General features: G+C 41.2%; 1 long non-coding RNA gene across 1 annotated transcript in view; it reads right to left on the reverse strand.

The window, feature by feature from the left end:
• Positions 1-10,127, reverse strand: part of LOC104005393 (uncharacterized) — a 52,511-nt gene extending 42,384 nt beyond the window's left edge. The window contains exon 1 of the long non-coding RNA XR_678698.4: positions 10,051-10,127. This is a non-coding gene — a long non-coding RNA (uncharacterized LOC104005393). The remainder of the gene's footprint in view (positions 1-10,050) is intronic.

Consider the following 10,127-nt stretch of genomic DNA (forward strand, 5'->3'; position numbering starts at 1 on the left):
CACATTTAGGACACATAATCTATAGTATTTATAAGCATAATGTTCTTTGTTTTCCTTCCAGTAATGTGGAATGAGTATAATTTTCCAGGGGAAAGATGTATAGCTGATTGTTAAGATGGTCATAGTTGTCTTCCTCTTTATACCTAGGTATCTTTGCAATGTGACTTTGCAGCTCCTTCCATGAGAATATGGAGTCTCTTTCCCCACCTCTCGAATCTAGGCTAATTTTGTGCCTTGCTTTGATCCAGGTCATGAGAAAAGCTTTTATAAATGGGCTTAAACACCCAGGGGGATCAGGGGAAAAAAATATCAGAAATGGCAAAAATATTAAAATGAATTAATTAATTTTCTACAAAAATATCTAACAACACTGATATTAAACTGGCATATTTTGCTTGCAAAGTCCTTCTGCTTATGAAACCAACACATTAATGGCTATCATTTACAATTGAAAATGAGTTAAATTAATTTATAAACACAGTAATTTGATCTAAATAAAAAGTCATCATATGTAACTAAGCCTTCTACCACTACACATATTAAGTCATTGCCTTTGGGCACAGTTTCCACAAAATAATGACTGACTTTTGAAACTTTAGAAGATTTACGTCTTCTTATTTTCTTATGGTCAGCTTTATTACTGGAGTTCCCATAGTGGATGACAAATGTAGCCAACATCCACAATTAAGCCAAATTAAAAGTTCATCATCAACTTTCGTGAGAAAGAGAAAGTTAGCACATAATTTTTTATTAAGCATGCACTATTATCACTTTAGCTTATTTCTGTGCCAAAGGTTTATTGTAAAATTAAAAAAAACAATATCTTATGAGATAATAAAATAAATAATTAGCTATTGACTTGCAATGTACAACAAATGATAGAATCACCAGAGCAAGAATGTTTCGATAACTCTCTAAGCACTCTATGGCAAAATAGTTTAGTCCATATGCCACATACAGTCTATTTTCACCTAACCTGTAATTTCTGAAGTTTCCCACTGACTCCAGTCCCCGCCAACTGGCAGTCTGGCAAGTTTTCTTGTCTGTTTGTTTTTTGAGATGGGGTCTCACCCTGTCATCCAGGCTGTAGTGCAGTGGTGTGATTATGGCTCACTGTACCCTTGACCTCCCAGGCTCAATCGATCCTCCCACCTCCGCCTCCCAAGTAGCTGGGACTACAGGCACATGCCACTACATCCAGCTAATTTCTGTAGTTTTTGTAGAGACAGAGTCTCGCCATGTTGCCCAAGCCAGTCTCAAACATCTGGGCTCAAGTTATTCGCTTACGTGAGCCTCCCAAAGTGTTGGGATTACAGGCATGAGTCACTGCACTTGGCCTCTACAAATGTCCGAATCTCACAGGTCACAGTAAAAGTCAGGGCATAACTTGGTAACACAACAAAAGCTAGCAAAGGCAACAGCCTCAAATATTTCTCCCACCACCATCTGAAGCTGGGAAGAGTTGGGTTTTCCTAACCCCTTATGTCTGAGTGTCCTTGATTTTATTCTTCCTGCTGTCTTTGAGGAAAGTGTCTTTTACCATCCATCTTTAAGGAGCTGGGGAAAGAGAAGTTACTGCTAATTGTCTTTCAGATTTAACCCTATATTAAAGTAAGAACTCTGTTCTCTGCACAGGAATCTCAAAACCATGTGACCAAGGCAGAAGCTGGAAGTACACAGTCAAGGTCTATAAAACCCTTTCCAACTTATCTAAATGTAACTACTCATTATAAAAACATGTCACTAAAAAATGAAAAAAATCAAAAAAAAAAAATGTTAAGCAGATGGGACATCAGGACAATAGACTGAAACCTGCACTGCTCTTGGCAAACAGGCACATAGGTCTTCTGTTTACTTCCTTCCTATAGTCCACCCCATGTGTTGATCCATTGGCATAGACCAAGGACTCAGGCTCCAGTGGCAGGGAAGAAAATGAGGTGGAAAGTGCCATGCAAGTCAAGGGGAGGGGCATTACTCTTGGCTCTCTGAGGGCTCTACATCCTAGCTGCCTTCTCTTTGAAGACTAGCACTTTGGTTACATAGGATACAAGACCTCAGTATCAAGGTTCTCTGGTTAATGCTACATTCCATATAAAATGTTTGAGGACCTATGCCCGGGTAGGGTGGCTCATGCCTGTAATGCCAGCAATTTGGGAGGCTGAGGCTGGTGGATCACCTGAGGTCAGGAGTTCAAGACCAGCCTGGCCAACATGGTGAAACCCCATCTCTACTAAAAATACAAAAATTAGCTGGGCATGGTGGCAAGCAACTGTAATCCCAGCTACTTGGGAGGCTGAGGCAAGAGAATTGCTTGAACCCAAGAGGCGGAGGTTGCAGTGAGCCAAGATCACACCACTGCACTCCATCTTGGATGACAGAGTGAGACTCCATCTAAAAAAAAAAAAAGTTTGAGTACCTAATATGTTCGAAGACACGTATATGGAAATTATTGTCCTGGAGGCAACCCTGAGTCCTGTGTATGCACAAGGTGAGAAAGGAATTTTTAAAACCTCCTTGTTTATTTCCCTTTTAAATTAATGTCTCTTCACTCAGATAGAAGAGGTCCAGGTGTGGTGGCTTACACCTGTAATCCCAGCACTTTGGGAGGCCAAGGTGGGAGGATCGCTTGAGGCCAGGAGTTCAAGACCAGCCTGGGCAACATAGTGAGACCACCATCTCTACAAAATAGTAAATTAAAAAATTAGCTGGGCATGGTGGTGTGTGCTTGTAGTCCCAGCTGCTCAGGTAGCTGAGCTGGGAGGCTTGCTTGAGCCCAGGGGTTGGAGGTTGCTCTGAGCTATGAGAGCACCACTGCACTCCAGCCTGTGCAACAGAGTGAGACCCTGTCTCTAAAAAATAAAAATAAAAGAGGGAGGGTGGCAGAGAGCTGAGAGATGAGAAATTACCTCATGGGAACAAAAACATTATTAGGGTGATGGGTACACTAAAAGCCCAGACTTCACCACTGTGCAATATATCCATGTAACAAAACGGCAATCACACTCCCTAAATCTATATAAAAATTTTAAGAAGAAAAGAAAGTAATGCCTCTTCAAATTGGATAACCCCATATTCTTCTTACCTTTCCTATCGCTGGGAGAATTGTTCCCAGTGATCCAAGGAAGTTGCTCATCAGAATGAGGCAGAGAAGCCTAGAGACAGAGAGCATGTCAACTTGTAGAATGTTTGATTGGATGAATCAATTTCATTAACTTTGTAGCAGAAAATGCTGTGCTTCCTGATGCCCAATGACCTATTGAAGATTTCATGAGTCACCTGTTTGTTTCTTTTGCAATCAATGGATGTGATTACTGTAGAGCTAGGATGTTGCTCTGCATGCATGAATACATGCCCTTGGGACCTTTTCACCTTCCTACCGTGACCTCTGTATCACTCTCAAAAGGCTTAAGCTTGAATGATGCTATTTCTTGATAGACAAATGACTTGTTCCCTCTTCTTTTGTTCCCACTCAAAACCACATATGGCACCTTTTGGAGGAAGAGAAAGCTTTTATACTTAAAGTTCCTCACTTAAGCTTTTATACTTAAGTTATGAAGTGCAACCTTCCCTATTTGCCACCTATATGCTATTTAGGGTAGTCTATTATCAGGATCTAAACCTTTCATTCCACCATTTGAGTTAAGTATAAATCCAATACAATCCTCAGAGTGGAATCAATACCACCATAGAAAATGACAACAGTATCTTCATGAACAAGGCATTCCCAGGCTCGTAAATCCTACTGCTGCAGTGGATGAGTCCTGTAAATCATCTGGTCACTGACTATTTTTACAAATGAAGAAACTGGGACTGGAGCAATGTAATTATCTGACATATACAGTTAATTTTGGCCAATATATGGAGCCAGGTCTTCTGACCCCTCACCTGCTGTTCTTAGAGGAAGAAGATAATGATGAGTATATAAGGATACTAGGGTCCAGTGGAAGCCAGAAACAGGTCCCAGGAGGAGAAAACAGAAAATTCAGTGATGATAAAGAGAATCCATTTATGTTTCAATTGCTCCCAACTAAGTATAGTGTCTGGAGGAATAATAGAGTTACAGGAGTGTCACATCTGCTCTACCTAACCCTAGCCCTAGCCCCACTCAGAGACAATACATCCCTCAGCTTTGCTACTCAAAGTGTAGGGCTCAGACAGCCACATCAACCTCATCCAGGAGCTTGTTACACATGAACAATCTCAGCCCACCTCCCATGACCTATTGGACCAGAATCTGCATTTTTTTTTTTTTTTAGATGGAGTTGAGCTCTGTCTCCCAGGCTGGATGGAGTGCAGTGGCATGATCTCTGCTCAGCACAACCTCCGCCCCCTGAGTTCAAGCAATTTTCCTGTCTCAGCCTCCTGAGTAGCTGGGATTACAGGTGTGCACCACTGTGCCCGGCTAATTTTTGTATTTTTTTTAGTAGAGGTGGGCTTTCTCCATGTTGGCCAGGCTAGTCTTGAACTTCTGACGTCAGGTGATCCGCTCCCATTGGCCTCCCAAAGCGCTGGGATTGCAGGCATGAGCCACCACACCTGGCCCAGGATCTGCATTCTAACAAGATTTCCAGGTGACTCGTGTGCACAGTCAAGTGTGAGAAGCACTGGGCTAGGGCGCAAGTCCACAGGAAGTAAATCAGGCTCCTAGCCTCAAGCTCCTCTCCTGCCATCATCTTTCCAAAGCACCTGTAGAAATCAGAGCCAGCGTCGGGGCTGACACAGCACCTTGTGATTTCCAGATCCCTGTTCCCAGGATGTTTTAGATAGTTCCAAAATCCTCAAAGAAGATAAAGAGGATATCATGATGCATGAGGTGTGGGGAGGGGGGCACCAAAACGTGCCTGGATAGTTTGAATAGAAGCTACTGGGACTTCACAGGATGCCTGTAACCTAGTTCTGCTTTATGTGTTTTTTATTTTGTTTTGATTTGATTTGATGCATTTGTTTTGTTGTTTTGTTTGTCCATTTCAGGTATCTGGGTCTACTGTGCAAAGCAGGGAAATCCAAGCTGTTCCACAGACAATTCTCTAAATGTCTTACTCCTCATGCATCTCTAATAGCTTAGATGTAGCTTTATTTTATAGTTTTTTTCCCCCAAATAAGCATTTTTATAAGGCAGTTGCCCTAACTAGACTGTCACCAACTCAAAGGCAAAATTCAATGTTTATTTTTCTTTACCATGCTAACCATTAGTGCCCTGCATTTAATAAGCAACAAATAATGAGTGATTTAAAAAACAAAATGAAAGTGAAAGAATGAATGAATACATAAATGAATGAACGGGTTGAAATGGTATGAAATAGAATGAATTCAGTAGAAAACTAAGCTCCCGTTCTCCTGACTTCAGCTCCAATAGCCTGCTGTTATTTCTCTTGTAGCCTGGACGAGTCACATGACTCATGGCTTTGAGCTGTGTCTTCCATTACAGAGAAGTCAGCCAGACTGTCTGAGTGTTTGTGTCCTGCAGTGCAGAAAAAAATACATGAGCTACAATATGTAACATGCAACCAATAAACTGCATTCCTTTGAAATCCTCATATGAAAGTCACCATCCAACATACATTCACTGCGAGGATGCAATTTTCCTTACTCTCTACTCTTGATTTAAAATGTAAATGCAAGGGAAGAAACACATTATCAAAGGAAAGAAAAAAGAAGAAGCAACTGCTTTTCTTTCCAACAACTCTGCCCACCATCAAAAAAGGAAAAAATTACAAAATATATAAAATCTTAAAAATAACTATTTCCTGGAAGTACTTTGCTCAAACTCACAGCAAAAGTATTCTCTGTAGCTATTTGCTGGCACTACATTATGAATCCAACAGTAATAATAATACTGATGACAGTGCCACAAAATTCAACTACTACTTATCTATAAAGAGAAAAATATAGTATCTTTATTTTGCCTGTAATGAAAGCAGTTCTTCTCCTGCGCTTTCATCACTGGATTAGTAGAAAAACAAATTAAACCACAGAACAATATATTAAACAGTCTCTTTAGGAAATAGCTTTCCATTTGTTAAAAATACTAGGTCTCTTAATCTCCCATCTCCTCTGCTTTCCTCCTTAAAATAGGGTCAGGATAGGAGGAAGACTTATGTGTCCTCGTAACCCCAGGAAAGAGTGGGTGTTCCCTGATGAAATGTCACCATCTCACTCTGGTCTCTGGGTGTTTCAGACTTAAAAGTGCATCTCTCAAATCCCCCTTCAAGAAACAACCCCCTGCCCAACTGCAAGGGGTTGTCTGAGAGCCTCCACCTGTTAGTTCCTTCAGGGTCTGCCTCAACTTTCAAGCCGGGCTCACACTCTTCCTGTGCGGGGCCCTATCCAGTGTCTGAGCAAGGAAGTGATCACCCAGCCATATTCTTCCTGTGGTGGCGTATGCCATGCCTGAGCAAGTGGGATGGGGCCTGGCCATTTCCATGCACAGTAGGGCCATTCTTCCAGATGAAGAGAGCATCTGGAGCATCCCATGGGACTGCCAGTGACTTTCGTGTCTGTGTCTCTGTATCTCATCTCAGAGCTTGCCCCTTCCATCCTGCTTCCTCCCTTTTTCTTTCAGGGGTGTTCCTTTCCAAAGTACATTTCATATTCCCACCTTCATCTTGGGGTCTGCTTCCCAGAGCATCCTACTGGCACCCTGAGATGATGTCCCTTGTCCAACTGAGGGACCCTTGTCCTGCTGGCTTTTCAAGCTGAAGTCTGTGACTGACCTGACCCACAGTCCATTCCCTCTCAGCTTTGTCTGTGCTTGTTAGTGGATCCTGGCAAATCCAGCCTCACCTCAGTTTCCCCAGGAGCCCTTTACTCTAAGTACAGTCACGTGCCACATAACCACGTATGGACCACACCTAAAACAGTGGTCCCATAAGATTATAATAAAGTTGAAAAAGTCTCATCACCTAGTGACATTATACCTCATACCACAATACATTATTCATGCATTTGTGTTGATGCTGGTGTAAACCCACCTACTATTCTGACAGTCATGTAAAAGTATAGTACATACAATTACATACAGTACATGATTCTTAATGATAAGAAACAACAATGTAATCAGTTTATGTATTTATTATACAATATTTGTATCAGTATTTTAGAGTGTATTCCTACTTATTTAAAAAAATCAGCTGTAAAACAGCCTCAGGCAGGTCCTTCAGGGGGTATTCCAGAAGAAGACATTGTTATCATAGATGACAGTTCCATGCATGTTATTGCCCCTGAAGACCTTCCAGTGGTACAAAATATACAGGTGGAAGACAGTGATATTGATGATCTTAACCCTGTGTGGGCCTAGACTAAAGTGTGTGTTTGTGTCTTAGTTTTGTTGTTTTTGTTTTGAGATGGAGTCTCACTCTGTCACCCAGGCTGGAGTGCAGTGGCGTGACCTCGGCTGACTGCAACCTCTGCCTCCTGGGTTCAAGCAATTCTCCTGCCTCAGCCCCCTGAGTAGCTGGGATTACAGGTGCCTGCCACCACACCCAGCTAGTATTTTTAGTAGAGATGGGGTTTCACCATGTTGGCCAAGCTGGTCTTGAACTCTTGACCTCAGATGATCCGCCTGCCTTGGCCTCCCAAAGTGCTGGGATTATAGGTGTGAGCTACCTCGCCTGGCCAGGTTAATTTATTATTGAAGAAGGAAAAATCTTTTGATAAATATAGTATAGCCTAAATGTACAGTGTTCATAAAGTCTACAGTTGTGTACAGTCCTAGGCCTTCCCATTCACTCACCCTCACTCATTGACTCACCCAGAGCAGCTTCCAGCCCTGCAAGCTCTATTCATAGCAAACGCCCTATACAAGTGTACCATGTTTAATCTTTTATACCATATTTTACTCTATCTTTTTAATGCTTAGATATGTTTGGGTACACAAATACTTACCATTGTGCTACAACCACCTACAGCTATCAGCATAGATACATGCTGTATGGGTGTGTAGCCCAGGAGCAATAGGCTACAGCATATAGTCTACATGCGTAATAGACTATACATACAGGTTTGTGTAAGCACACTCTATGGTGTTCACACAATGATAAAATAGGCCAGGTGCAGTACCTCACACCTGTGATCCCAGCACTTTGGGAGGCTGAGGCGGGTGGATCACCTGAGATCAGGAACTGGAGATCAGCCTGGTCAATATGGTGAAACCCCATCTCTACTAAAAATATTAAAAAATTAGCCAGGCATGGTGGTGCGTGCCTGTAACCCAAGCTACTCGGGAAGCTGAGGTAGGAGAGGATCACTTCAACCCAGTGGGGCAGAGGCTGCAGTGAGCCGAGATCACACTGTGGCACTCCAGCCTGGGCAACAAGAGCAAAAACTCCATCTCAAAAAATAAAATAAAATAATATAAAGATAAAATCATCTAATGCTGCATTTCCCAGCACATGTCTCCCTCAGTAAGTGACACATGACTACATCTGCCATGCCCTTCATCAGCCTCAAGCCTGGCCATCCAACAAGGCAATAGATATATTCAGGCATAAAATATTCAAAGTCTCAAGACATTCTCTCTTATAACATTCATATTGATTAGCCCAGCTTGGGCCATATGACCATCCTTGAACCTTCCCTGTGGTTGAGAGGATGAGCTACCATGATTGATCAATCTAGAGGCTCCGTGTGGCATTGCGGGAGATGCTAAGTTTACCAGTCCTAATGTGCGTACATGAGAGAGGCAGGTTTCCAAAGCAAGGTGTGGTGATATGACCAGAAGAAAGGTGGAATGAGATGCTGAGCATGCCAAAACAAAACAAAAAGTTACTTAGTTCCTCACTACATGTTGCATGTTCTCAAAGAGCTCAATGTTTTATCCTAGAGTTACATATACACAGACAATTGCAATAGAATATGGTAAGTGCAGTTGGAGTAGTTACTGTAAAGAAGGAAAAGATTTCATTGTTTCTTTTTTTTTTTTCTATTAACTAGGCTGTAAAAGGCAGGGTGTTTGGAACAGGAAGCAATGTGGGAAAAGAGTTCACAAGTCATATCTTAAAAATGAACAAAAAAGCTTGGCAGAAAAATAAGAGTGGAGGATCATGCAGGTGGAAGGAATGAAATATGCCGAGTCATTGAGGCACAAAACATCCTGGTAGAACATGCTTCCTCCCCTGAGTTCCCCAATTGGAGCATCTCCTTGGAGATACATCAAGTTTCAGAATGGACTAGACCCTACACATCTCTAATCCTAATGCAGCCCAGTCCCAAGATGCTCCAAGTCATAGCAAATAAGAATAAACTGTGCACTTATGAAATCAGGCTGATCTATTGGCTTAGCTATTTTTCTTTAATTTTGTGGTTATAGCTGCATCCACAGAAAAGGTTAGGATTTCAATTGGGTAAAGGAGAGATAATAACTCTATATGGGAGAAAACAGGAAGGGTATATTAGACGGTATTAGCAATTATTAAACTTAGGACTTTAAATAGCGAGGCTAAATGATCATATATATTTACATAGGTGTATAAGTAATATTAATATATGTGGAGTACTGCATGACTTTGTTATATCAAAAATGCCTTTTAGTATACATATATTATGCACATGTGCATAATATATATTTATAATATCTTCACATATTATGTATCATATATTATGTATATGTGATATTTGCATATATATTACCTTATATTAGGAAGGCATTTTTCACATAATGAATAGATGCAAAAGTGAACATTTCATACTGAATTCTGTGTTCCAAGGGTTCTAGTTATAACACAGTTTCAGTGTGTCTGAACATACACATTTAAAAAAATTAAACCGTTAGCTTCTCTCTGACTGGAAATGAATAGAAACCTAGAACACATAATTAGAAACCCTTCTTGTTCATTTTTTGTTGCATGTAGCTTTTCTTTAATAATATGAGTCTTATTGGGATCAAGTCTTAAACTCAGTAAATAAAAAGCACAGATCACAGCTTACTGCACTTGGCACCCTGGAAAAGCTGCTAAATTATTAAAGAGGCTCAGGCTGTCATTGCCACCTTGTTATTTTTATTTTCTTAAAGATGCAGGGAGCCTGCAGTTTAAAGCACAAAATTGCTCTCACCACTGCCATGAATTTTGAAGCGCCTCCTGCACTGCACTGATGTCACATTGTAGAACGAATGGTTCAATGCTGTAACC

Source organism: Pan troglodytes, chromosome 13 (assembly GCF_028858775.2).
Source record: "Pan troglodytes isolate AG18354 chromosome 13, NHGRI_mPanTro3-v2.0_pri, whole genome shotgun sequence".
Lineage (NCBI taxonomy): Eukaryota > Metazoa > Chordata > Mammalia > Primates > Hominidae > Pan > Pan troglodytes.